Source organism: Leptonychotes weddellii, chromosome 2, assembly GCF_054177405.1.
Source record: "Leptonychotes weddellii isolate Sample4059 chromosome 2, ASM5417740v2, whole genome shotgun sequence".
Lineage (NCBI taxonomy): Eukaryota > Metazoa > Chordata > Mammalia > Carnivora > Phocidae > Leptonychotes > Leptonychotes weddellii.
The window spans coordinates 63,564,664-63,578,484 of NC_138370.1; the positions used below are offsets into that span (position 1 = coordinate 63,564,664).

General features: G+C 35.1%; 1 protein-coding gene across 1 annotated transcript in view; it reads left to right on the forward strand.

Annotated features, from left to right (window-relative positions):
• The window catches only part of FBXW7 (F-box and WD repeat domain containing 7), a 219,414-nt gene that overhangs the window by 93,333 nt on the left and 112,260 nt on the right, over positions 1-13,821 (forward strand). The gene's annotated exons all lie outside the window — the stretch shown is intronic.

Consider the following 13,821-nt stretch of genomic DNA (forward strand, 5'->3'; position numbering starts at 1 on the left):
CATTGATATAAGTATCACTGGAGTGGTGTACATGAAAGCTTTTTTCAATGTGTTGAGTGAATAGGAGGAAAGGAAGTATCGAAAGTGTTATCAGTGTTTTTTAAGATTTATTTATTTATTTGAGCGAGAGAGAGAGTGTGTTCCAAGCAGACTGCACCCTGAGCGTGGAGCCCAATGCAGGGCTCGATCTCACAACCCTGAGATCACAACCTGAGTCGAAACCAAAAGTCAGACGCTTAACTGACTCCACCACCTAGGCGCCCCAGTGGTTTGCTTTTAAGATTATGGCTTAATAAGAATAATATCTACCATGTTTTGATTATCAGCAAATGACAAATATTGGATGGTTTATGTTTGTTACCTCTTTTAATTCTTACCTAAAACCTGTTCATTAAGTATAAGCTCCATTTTAGAATTGAGACCGTTATATGCTTACCTGAAATCATATTAAGTAGCAGGCAGATCTGGGTTTTTACTTCAGTAATTCTTACTTCAAAACCCTTGTTCTTATCTTTGATATTATCCAGGTCCATCTGAAATGTATGTATGTGTTCATAAATGGGAAACAAGGAAAACTGTAGTATAATTCAGACTGTCAAAGAGTGGAGCAAAATAGATAATGAATAATTATTTATTGTTTTTATTCAGTCACTTTTTATCCTCTCATCTGGATAGTACATGTATGATTTCTGACATTTACTGATAGCCTGCTAATAGGTAGTTTCTTGTGCAAATCACTGGAAATCCTAAGAAGGAAAAGCCCAAAATTGCCTTCTGGGAGTTTACAGTCCTAATGGGAAAGGCAGACAACAAGAGTTTAATAAGGTATTTCAGAACATAGGTATGGAATAGAAGCTGTTGGAGCATAAAGTTGTTAATTAATTCTGCTTGAGGGTAGTGGTAAGAGGTACTTGGGAACCTACCTTAGAAGAAGTGAATTTAGAAGGAGCCACAGATTTTATTCTTGTCATAGGTCCTGGGAATGTGAGTATTAATATTAATAAGCACTTCCCCCCCCATAAGTGTTCTTTAATTTCATTGAAGTTGGAGAATCATCACTACAGGTGGCAATTGAAACAATGAGAGTACATATAGTAGCTTGAAGAGAGTATGTAGAATGAGAAAGGAGAAGTCAGAAACCTAAAAGCAGTAGCATTTTAGCAAAAAGAGGGTAAGGCCTGAGAGAAGGAGAGTTTCATAGTTACTAAACTGCAATATGAATTAGGCAATGGAAGAGCCCAGAAAAGAAAAGTAGGAATTGCAAAGGGAATGCATCAAAGGAGAAACAGGTTGTAAAAGTGAATTGGGTCAAAAAGGCCATAGATTTTATTCCTGGATTTCCTAGAAATTATCCCCATGTTCTTTGCCAGTTAAAATCATTACTCTGGGCTTTATAGTAAAATTTGTCCTGTCTCTTTAAATCAGAACTACATGTTTATCATGTACAAATTGACATGAGTAGTTATGGTCTGGCCCCTATAAGGGGTTTATAGAAAGTAGTCTGTAATGGAGCATTGTCAGTGGATCAAGATGCTGTTAGATTAATGTAACAGTTATAATTTACATATAATAAGTGATATCTTTTTGTATCTAGGGATAGGATTGGACATGACTTAGATTTTGTGGGAATAATCAAGAAAATAAGTTATTTCAAGCTGGAAGAAGAAAGTGATAGAAAAGTTACGTGACAAATATATCCTGTTTCTTTCATGCTTCCACATTTATAAGTTTCTTAATTTTATATATATATATACATGTGTTTTTACCAGTATATTTAAGTTATAAACATATACAGTCACAGACTTTGGAGGAAAAGTCTCAGAATTCTGATTGAGATTATAGTATGTAGGAAGAAAATCTTATTCTTTACCCTGAGATTAATAGTAAATAAAAATCATAGTGTTAACCTTTTGAAGATAATGTTTAAGAAACAGATTAGTTTAGCGTTGCCTGGGTGGCTCAGTTGGTTAAGCATAGGACTCTTTATTTTGGCTCAGGTTATGATCTCAGGGTCATGAAATGGAGCCCGTGTTGGGCTCTCTGCTGGGAGTTGAGCCTGCTTAAGATTCTCTCCCTCTCCCTCTTCCTCTACCCCTCTCCCCTGCCATGTGGGCATGCACTCTCCCTCTCTCAATAAAAAACCGAAACAGATTAGTTTAATTTCTAAATGAAAAACTAAACATAGGAAAAGGTTTGCAACCTATTATGCCTATTTCTCTATATAGGAAGGAAGTTAACTCCTAAATTTTGGAGTTGACTAGTTGTTGAAAGTCATAGCAGTCCATCTTCTAAAGAGTGCCTTTTTAAAAAAAGATTTATTTATTTGAGAGAGAGAGAGCTGAGAGTGCGCTTGTGCATTTGCGCACCGGGTGGGGGGTGGAGGGGCAAAAGAATCCCAGGCACACTGCCCACTGAGCTTTGGAGTCCTACACAGGGCCTGACCTCACAACCTTGAGACCATGACCTGAACCAAAATCAAGAGTCTGATGCTCAACTAATTGAGCCACCCAGGTGCCCCAAGAGTGCCTTTTAAAATTCATTTCTTAGAATAATATCTGGGATAGTTTTTATTTATTTTTTTTATTTTTTTTTAAGATTTTATTTATTTATTTGAGAGAGAGAGTGAGAGAGAGAGCACAAGAGGGGCGAGCAGGAGAGGGAGAAGCAGACTCCCTGCTGAGCAGGTAGCCCGATGCGGGACTCGATCCCGGGACTCCAGGATCATGACCTGAGCCGAAGGCAGTCGCTTAACCAACTGAGCCACCCAGGCGCCCTGGGATAGTTTTTAGATAGTTTGGCATATCAGAGACATCCTAGGTTATTGAGAAATAAAGGTGAGAAATCATTACCTTTGCTCATTACATATTTTATGATACTGACTTTTGTTTCCTCTATTTTCATTCTATGACTAGAGCTATTGAAGAGTGAATTGAAAAGAAAACTGAATTTTATTTTTTTTTCAAATCTATATAGTTGAAGTGACTCCCTTCCTATTTATAAGGCTTCACTTATGTACATTGTTTTGCATCCAAAAACTTAATGCATATACTGTGATTGTTCATGGAAGGGGAAGCAAGGATGAGATTAAAGAAATTGAACCTTTAAGCTGGAGGGGGATGAGCAAGTTTCTGGAGGAAGTGTAGGGGTATACAAGATCAGAAGGACTGGTTGTATTAGTCTTGAAAATGATAGCGATCACTTTTTTTTTTCTTCAGAGTCAGAAGAGAAGAAAGGGGCAAAGGAACAAAACCATTGGGTATGAGATGTGTTGAAAATTGACAAGAGCACAGCTCTGAAAGCTTCAGTGTTCTCGATAAGCATAGTAAAATGCTCATTTAGCAGTATAAATTCTAGTTGTTCAGTAAACATTTTATTTTATGTAGGACAGTTTAGTTTTGATACTTCTTTTTGATCACAGTGGAAAATGTTCTTGTTTTTTTTTTTTTTTGAGTAGGAAAGATAATTTTTCTACTTATATCTTAAAAACTTTGCATAGAGGAATATGTTCCATAGTGAAAGTTTTTGAAAGCAAATCATCTAAACTTAGAGCAATTATTGACCTTTTGATAATCCCTGAGCCATAATTTGATTCAGAGTGTTACAGCAATAAATATGAAATGGCAGAAAGACTAGAAGGTGGTATGAATGGTCAAGGTCCAACTGACATTTAGTATAAAGTAGATAGGATATGATTTAGGGTGGTGGGGGGGATGCTTAGATTGCATTGGTTTACCAGATTGGTATACTTGTTCTGTTCAAGATACCATTTTCTTCCCCTTTCCACTAACTCTTATACCTTTTCCTCCCATTTTTAAAGTGGTAAGCATGTTCTCCTCTTTCTAATTTAAGTGATTTGATCCTTCAGGATGCATCTATTTCAGAGCATCATAAAAAGTACATTGAAATTCCTAATGTACCAAGTGTCTATTGATCAATGAATGGATAAAGAAGATGTGGTATAGGGGCGCCTGGGTGGCTCAGTCGGTTAAACGTCTGCCTTCGGCTCAGGTCATGATCCCAGCGTCCTGGGATGGAGCCCCACATTGGGCTCTGTGCTCAGCAGGGAGCCTGCTTCTCCCTCTCCCTCTGCCTGCCTGTCTGCCTACTTGCGATCTCTCTCTCTCTCTCTCTGTGTCAAATAAATAAATAAAATCTTAAAAAAAAAGTGATATATTTATACAATGGAATATTACTCAGCTGCAAAAAAGAATGCAATCTTGCCATTTGCAACAACATGGTATGATCTAGAGGGTATAATGCTAAGTGAAATAAGTCAGAGAAAGACAAATATTATGTGATTTTGTTCATATGTAGAATTTAAGAAACAAAACAAATGAACAAAATAAAAGGGACAGACAAAAAACCAGACTCTTTTAACTATAGAGAACAAACTGGTAGTTACCAGAGGGGAGGTAGGTGGGGGGATGGGTGAAATAGGTGAAGGGGATTAAGAGTATGCTTATTTTGTTGACCACTGAGCAATCTATGGAATTGTTGAATCACTATATTGTATACCTGAAATTAATGTAACACTGTATGTTAACTACACTGGAATTAAAATAAAATTTTAAAAATATTCTTAATGTAAAACAAAATGTCAGGTAACAAAATTTAAGAGCTTTTGATTTTTAATAACTTATTACCAGAATTAAATTTTGGTTAGGATTTGGCATTCTTAAATTGTTAGAAATGTTTTAGACACATGTTGCAGACAGATATTTAAATGCTAACGTCAGTTTTTGTTGTTGTTCAACTTAGTAAAGAAATGTTCTCTTTGGGGTGCCTGGGTGGCTCAGTTGGTTAAGCAACTGCCTTCGGCTCAGGTTATGATCCTGGTGTCCCAGGATCGAGTCCCGCATCGGGCTCCCTGCTTGGCAGGGAGTCTGCTTCTCCCTCTGACCCTCCCCCTCTCATGTGCTCTCTCTCATTCTCATTCTCTCTCTCAAATAAATAAATAAAATCTTAAAAAAAATAAAAAAAAGAAATGTTCTCTTTGATCAACAAGGTGGGCATATATTGTTTTCTCCTTAATACTTTGACAGTTTCATAAAGAAAATAATTCAAATGTGTGTGTTGTGCTGTAAACTGAAAAGATCACTCCTAAGGGAAAAACCTGTATTATTATTGTAATGAATGTCATCCTCCTTGTGACATTATTATAAAATTGAAAAAACTGACTCAAAATATTATTTTTAATACATAGTATGTACTAGAATTTTAATTTAATTTAGCATAATTTTTGAGGTCTTCTACCTTTGAGTATTTTAAAATGTTATTACTAATTTGTATTCGTTGCAGATATTTAACTCCAACCCTTTATTAGTGTTATTTAAAGCAGAAATAAAAATGGGCAATATTTTGGTCTGACAAAGTAATTCTTAAACTTTTTAGTAGCAATAAAGTGTAACCTGTTAGTGCAAATTGGTTTTATCCCATAACAGCAAATACTGAAGTTAGGCTTGGTCTAAATAAAGCAAGTGGTGAAACTGGGATTCTTTAAATACCATAATACAGGCAGTTCTGTTATAAAGCAATATATGTACCTCTGGAAAAAAACTAGACTTCTGCAAAATTAGACCCTAAAAATAGAGACAAGCCTCTCAGAAACCTATGCAACTTTGTAATCTGTGTACTAACAAAACTGGTAACAATTCTGATAAAAAATAATACAGCTGAAGATTTACCTGATGTCAGTTACTTAATTCTGAGTCCTAGAATTTATGCCTTCTCCTTTGAGATACAGGTCCATGAGAGCATTCAATTTTACTTAAGATAAATGGTCAAAATTAAAATTCTGACCCAGGATGTAGACTTTTTTTTATCAGTCCTCTTTACTGCCCTCCCCCCCCCCTTTTTTTAAGGGAAAAAAAGGGGGGGGGAATACTTTTATGGCTTCTGTATCTGTACTCTTAGATTTGTGGAAAGCCTTGCAGTTCTTGAAGCCATTAACCAGTCTCTACTTGCCCTCTTCTACAGGAGTTTTAGTTTTAGGTTTGTGTTTTTTTTTTCTCTTAAGGTCATCATATACTGCTAAAGCTCTCTCTCTGAGAAAGCTCATCCCTAATGACTCTAAAACATTACTGTGTTGGAGAAAATTCTTTGTGGGCCAATGTGACTTTCACATTATACTGACCTCATCCACTAATGAAGAACAAATGAATGAATTTCCGCTACAGAAATGCGTTCTGTAGAAAAGTAGACTATAGTCTCTAGTCCCATTGTTTTGTCATTAATGCTTCATGTATTGAATTTGTACTTGTGCACATTCATGTTTATATTTTTTTTCCCTGTGCTATTAGTAAGTGCAAAGCATTTCTGCCACGTAGGGAAGGGAGTAATGTGATGGAATGGCTTTATCAGTAGAGTACTGTTTGTCCCTTACACTTGTATAGCTTTTTGTTTTAAAATAGGCCATGTATATTATGTTATCTTTTTGTCAGAATTATTCTATATTCTTTCAGGGATCATTTCTATAGTTTGTTATTCTATATTCTGAGTAGTTTAGGTATTAATTTAGGCATTATCATTACCATGTGGTAAAGAAAGGAAACTTTGGAGTGAAGCGGACTTGTGGTTGAGTCACATTTAGGGGACTGAGTTTGGGTTATGTGAGACTAATACTAATTACCTGGTAAGATTCTTTTGAAGATTAAGAAATATATATAAAACATCGAGTGCAGTGATTGGCAATAGCTGATACTCAACAAATGTTACTTCCTTTTTTAGTAATGAAACTTGAGACTGCAAGATTAAGTGACTTGCCCAAGGTTACCTCTGTATGTGGCAAAAGTCAGATTCACTGAAAACCGTAATTCTAATCTTTAGTTTTATATGGAGAAAAGCAAAAGCGAAACAAAACCCATGTATAGGTTCAGAAATAGAGCTATAAAGATATATACACATACTCATGGGTACACACACACATGCAGCTTCTCCTGATTTAAGGTTTATTCTTACCTTAATTGATGAACATGTTTCACTTGTTCATATTCTTTTCTACTCAGATATTGATATAGTGATGATAAAACATTGGTAGGGAAGCTCTTTGCTCGATAGTAAGTTTTTGCTCTGATTAGAGTCGCGCTGCTTTCAAGTGAAGGGTGCTGTGCTTAAGGTTGTGTCAGCAGTTTAATTCTTGCCAGTTTGCACTTTTCTAGCAGATGATAAAACGTTTCCCCAGCTAAGTGAGAGTACTTAGGCATTGGCAGATTCATTGTTTATTTTATAAAAAAACATGGCGTCTCCTCCAGTCAAAATAAAATATACCAGGTTGCTTGTCTTATACTCCTGCCTTATGTTGATGAAATTAGTTTTTCTTTAGCGTAGCTTATAAATGAATATGAAATTAACTTGGTTAATACAAAATTAACCCCTTTCTATTTGTTTTTCAGTAAAATTTCTAATTTTTCGGTGCTTATTATCCACCTACTTATAGATAAAAATATAGCAACAGATGATTTTCTTTTTCCCAGCTTGCTACCTCTTTGTGTAAGAAAGAAGGACTATCTTCAGTATTTCTGTAACTGAGATTTATTTATATTACCTGCTGTTTTTTTACCTCACACTAAGTTTTGCAGTAATGTTAGAGACTGTGCAAGGGATTTTATGGAAGATGTGTTGTATGAGTTTGTAGTGGTTGTAATTATGTTCTTTTATGTTTTGAAATTTTAAGAATCAGAACTCAGGATTTGACATTGCAAGGTGTCTGGCTTCCATTAAGTTTTTGAACTGTTACTTACAAATATTGAGATTAGATATCCAAATTTGCATGTAGTAAGTGATTACTTTTGGAATCATTTTATATACTAAGACATATTTCTGCTTAGTAGATATGTTTGATCAAATCTGAGAAGCTTGGGGTACATAATTATTTTAACTACTAGAAAAGAAAAAAATACTGCTATTTAAATGATGGCATGCCATCAATTTCTGAGAAGCTAAAATATGAAGAAAATGTGTGCCTGTTAGAATCTATGAAATATTGTAGGTGCATATTCAGATTTTAGGACTCTTCTTTTGTCAGGGAACAAATTTTGTGTTGATAGTTGTTGAGGGCCCTACTTAAATTCTGCACCAATTCTTTTTGTTCATTCATTTGTTCCTTCCATTAGTATTTATTGTCTTTCATGTGCAGAGCTGTGTTCTGTTTCTGGTTACATAAGACTTCTTCCTTCTTGGAACTTTTATGTATCCAGAGCATAACACAAAATCAAGTAATTTTTTGATAATACAAAGTACTAACTTATATCCAACTAGTCTTCAAGCTTTCTTAAGGGTATGATTGTTGTTTTTGTACATGTCATGTATCTGCTTCATTGCTTAGCATATAGTTGGTAATTCATTGTAATTTCTTGATTAAACTTTGTTTAGAATGGTAGGAAAAAGTAGAGCATATACCTCAAAAGAATGTCTATATAACTATGTTTTAATGTAATCAGGAGGTTCAAATTTCGGAAAAATGTGATTGGACTTTGTAACTCTAAAATGAGACACCAAAAATTTCCTCAAATTACTGATTGAAATTGAGGTGACTTTTTAAGAAATAAGGTGATTATGGCTTAGTATTTTTTCACACACACATACTTAATTTTTAAAGAGAAATTAAAGTCTTATATTTACATAGTAAAAGTGATATCCTAGCACCTTATAGTTTGAATTTTTATGGTCTCTTTGGCATTAGAAGAAATCCAAAAAGCCAAGTGATCTGGCAGCTGTGGCTTGTTGCTCAACTGCACCAGTGAATTACTGTTTTGCACACTGCTTGTGGAATATTGGAGTGAAGAGGTGTCTTAAAGTAAATTAATTGGCTTCAAACTATGTGTTCCAGTCCCAAATTTGTTGAATTTGTGAAATTTGGCAGCTGTTTTGTTGCAGCAGGACCAATGAGTCTGAATATTGTCCTGAATAGTTTCTATTAGAATCATCAAGACAGGCATCAGGCATTTTAAGATACTTTGTCAAATTCTGTATCTCCTTCTGCTTTATTTTGAGATCATACTTACTGTGACAGTTTGGAATGAAAATGATTGTTGGAAATGACCCAGGTGACACCGGCCCATTCCTGATTATTCTGTAGGGGAGTTCTTATTAGATTAGCAAATTTTATCTATAATCTCAACTTTTAAGATTGTAAAATATAGATATAGAAGACTCTATAAAATAAACATAAACTTTAGTGTATTAAGATAATACATTTTTGTAACTACCACACAGCTCTCAACGCATAGAAGTTTGCCAGCTATGCCAGATGCTTCTCTTTGTGCCCTGAGGCAGTCATATTCCCTTCTTTAAGGAACTCCCTTCCTCTAAATTACTCTTATCAGTAATCATTTCCTTGCGTTTGTAATTCTGTCACCCAAATGTGTCTCCCTAGATACTATTGTTCAGTCTTGACCATTTTAAAAACAGTTGCTATTTCTTTTAAGTCCTTTATCTACAGATTTATTTTCCATACCTTTCTTTCTCTTAAAATTTATGTTTGACCTGTTTTCATAGTCTAGATTTGACTGATTATATACATATAGTGCAGTTCAGCACATTCATCTGTCCTTTTTATTTCCTCAAGCTGGCAGCTGGATCTAGAGGCTTTATTAGACTTGGTTTGACCCCTCTGTCTAGTGGGTAGTATGTTATTTCATTAGAAGTCACCTAGCGTCTGGCATCCCTCCTCTTGTGATGTTAGCAGCTACTGATATTTGGTGCTTCCATCCATTCATTTACTGACAGTTGCAAAATGATGATGTTCTGATTCTCTTGTTTCTTTTTCATTACTAACAAATAGTTTTATATAGAAATGCTTCCCCTTGTTACTTGATTTCTTAGTGCTATAGTTCATTTAGGAAAGGGAGTAATGCTCTATTACTCCAGTATACTCTAATCGAACTTTCAGAACTGTATTTGAAAGCTGAAACCCTATAAATTGTCAGTGGTAATTAAACAATGGTAATTTTTGAAATTTTAGATTGGAAAAACAAAAACTTGCCAAATATATCAAGAGTACAGATCCTTCCTTCCTTCCTTCTTTCCTTCCTTCCTTCTTTCTTTTTTCAGATTTTATTTATTTATTAGAGAGAGAGAGAGCCCGGGTGGGGAGGAGGGGCAGAGGGAGAGGGAGAAGCAGACTCCTCGCTGAGCAAGGAGCCCGATGTGGGGCTTGATCCCAGGACCCCAGGATCCTGACCTTAGCTGAAAGCATACGTTTAACCAACTGAGCCACCCAGGTGCCCCGATTTTTCTAACTAATGTATAATAGCATTATGGTTCACCTACAAATATGGTGGTATACAAATGTCCATCAGAGGTAGAGCATATAAATGGTATTTTTACTCTTGGTATTTTTATACAATAGAAACTATACAGGAATGAGAATGAAAATGAATCAATTACAGATAAACAATGTAAACAAATTTTAAAGACACAATGCTGAGCAAACAAACCTCCAAACAGATTCAGAGTATAAACTCATTATTTCATTTATATAGAGTTCAGAAGCAGGCAAAATTGATCCATGATGTTAAAAGTTATGGTGGTTACCTTTGTGGGTGAAGAGCTAGTTTCTAGAAGTAGTCACTATAGGGGGTTCTGGGGTATCAGAATTTTTTTTTTTTTTAAAGCTTTCAGCTTTATTAAGGTGTAATCGACATATAAAATTATAGGATATTTAAAGTGTACATTGTGGTGATTTTATATATGTATACATTGTGAAAGATAATTAACACATCCATAACCCCACATACTTCTTTTGTATGTGTCTGAGAACATTTAAGTTCTACTCTTTTAGCAAATTTCAATTATATAATAATGTTATCAGCTATAGTCATCATGTTCTACATTGAGTCCTCAGACATTATTAATCTAATAGCTGAAAGCTTATACCAACTTCTCCCTATTTCTCCCACCCCTAGCCACTGGCAACCACTTTTCTGCTCTGTTTCTATGAATTTGACTTTTTTTTTTTTTCTTTTTTAAGTTTTCACATATAAGAGATACCATGCAGTATTTGTCTTTCTCTGGCTTATTTCAGTTAGCATAATGCCCTCAAGATCCATCCATGTTGTTTGCAAATGGCAGGATTTCCTCTTTTTCTCATGGCTGAATAATATTCCATTGTGCATGTGTGTGTGTGTGTGTGTGCGTGCTTACATATACGTGTGCCTGCACATGCAAGTGTGTGTTCATCCATTGATGGACACTAAGTTGTTTTTATATCTTGGCTATTGTGAATAATGCTGCAGTGAATATGGGAGTGCACATATCTTTTTGATATCCTGTTTTCATTTCCTTTGGTTATATACCCATAAGTGGGATTGCTGAGTCATAGAGTAATTCTATTTTTAATATTTTGAGGAACCTCCATACTGTTTTCCATAGTGGCTGTGCCAGTTTGCATTTCTACCAACAGTGCACAATGGTTCCCTTTTTCCACATCCTCCCCAATACTTGTTGTCACTTGTCTTTTGATGATAGCCATTCTAACAGGTGTGAGGTGATATCTCATTGTGGTTGTGATTTGCATTGCCCTGATGATCATGAATAGAGCACCTTTTCATGTACTTGTTGGCCATTTGTCTTCTTTTGAAGTTCCATTACTCTTCCCATATTCTAACCAGATTATTTTTTTGCTATTGCGTTGTAGGACTTCTTTATATATTTTAGATATTATAACTCCTTATCAGATTTATATAATTTGCAAATATTTTCTCTCATTTTATAAGTTGCCTTTTCCTTTGTTGATGATTTCCTTTCCTGTGCAGAAGCTTTTCAGTTTGTTGCTGTCCCACTTGTTTTTTATTTTGTTGCCTTTGCTTTTGGTGTCAAATCCAAAAAAATCATTGTCAAGACCTGTATCAGGGAGCTTACCCTTTATGTTTTCTTCTAGGAGTTTTATGGTTTCAGATCTACATTTAAGTCTTTAATCCATTTTGAATTGATTTTTGTGTATGATGTAAGATAGGGTTCTAGTTTCATTCTTTTTCATATGGCTGTTCAGTTTTCCCAGCACCATTTAAGTGAAGAGAGTGTCCTTTCCCCATTGTATATTCTAATTTCTAGAAGAGAGGGCTAGTTTCTAGAGTCACTAGAGGGGTTCAAGGGTTATCAGAATGTTCTATTTTTTGATCTGGTGCTGGCACTTTTTAGTATAAGTTTTCTATTCAAATAAAAGGTCAATAAATGAAGGAAAAAAAACAACTTGTATGCTCACAGAATTACTTGGAAGCTGCTTATTAAAAATGCAGATTGGGATTCAGTGGATCTAGACGAGGTCTCAAGTTTCTTCATTTAAGGCCCCCCCCAAACCCAGTGATTTTGATGCAACTTACTTTGAGAATAAGACTTTTTAAAAAAAAGCATTCTTCTAAAATTTTAACTAGTATAATATTTATTAAATTTAATAAAGTGGTTCAAATATATTATGTACTTGACATTAAATAGGAATGTAGCTAGAGACGTTAAACATCCAAAATGCAGAATAGCTTTATAGCTTAGAACTCTCTCCATTTCTTATGATAATTTTTAATTAAAAGCATCAGGTTCTTAGACCTTTTTATTTCTGTCACTAAACAGAAGGGTTCTCCCCAACCCCTCTACTTTTTTTTTTTTTTAATCCTCCTAGAGAGTTACCACGTGTGTAACAATGAGTGGAAAAATAAAAAGCTACTTTGATTCTGAATAGTCTACTGCTGTTCACTAAATGTTTTGTTCTTAGCAACATGTTAGTGGGTTCAAATTTATGTCACAACTAAATAATCACTACATATCATAAGTCTGTAGTATCAAAACCTCAAATGTAAACCTAACAAATTTAAACCTATTAAGGATCTATGATGTCAATAGCTTGTTATTAGGCAAATAAAGCAACATTGAACATCAAATAAATGTCATGTACTTCAGAATAATTAAGACTTTTTTCTTGAAATTTAAAATAAAGCTAATGTTCACTGGCTTTGCAGATCATTGTTTTGACATCAGTTGACTTCCCAGATGTATCGCTAGGGTTCTTGTTAAAAATGTAGATTCTAATTAGGTAGATCTGGAGTGGGGCATGAGATTTTGTATTTCTAACAAGCTCGCAGGTGATGACAGTACACTGCTGGTGGAAGACCAGATTTTGAATAGCAAGGCTCTGCTTTGTCTCTTCCAATTGCTCTCTTTCATTTCTGTCAGAATAATCTTTTTGATGCATAGATATGACCATATCAGCTCTCTGCTTATAGCCCTTTGGTGACTGCCAGTCTCACATTCATCTCCCTTATCATGGCATACAGAGTTCTCAAGAGTTGGATCCTGTGTGTCTTGAGCCTCATCTTCTAGTCCATCGCTTTCATTTCTAGTAATTTTGTACCCTACAATTCAGTTTTAAGCCCAGCAAAACCACACATCTCACATGTCTTTATTTCTTTAATTAGCTACTTTTAGAGTGCCACCTAATAGTACTTTAGTACTCTAAATATTATATTCTTTGTAAAATCATGCAAGGTCTCCTTGCAAGGAATTAATTATGACTTTTGTTCCTGGCAGTAATGTGGAATACCAAATACGTACTGTGAAAACTGTCTCAAATGAAGCAACCAAAATGCCAGAGAAAGTAAAGATACAGATAGGTAGATAAATTTACTGATTCAGCCATAGTGCTTACATGACAAGAAAGACATCCACAGTGGCTAAAACAAGAGACCCTGTGAGCTAAGAATGGGCTAAAGCCAGTTTTTGCTCTGGGTGTTTTTCAAAAGGTAGAGGCCTTGGGCTTCTAATTTAAGGGCTGCCTTAAGTGCTGGAGTCAAAGAGGCAAATTAGAAGACCACATAAGATGGGTATCTAATA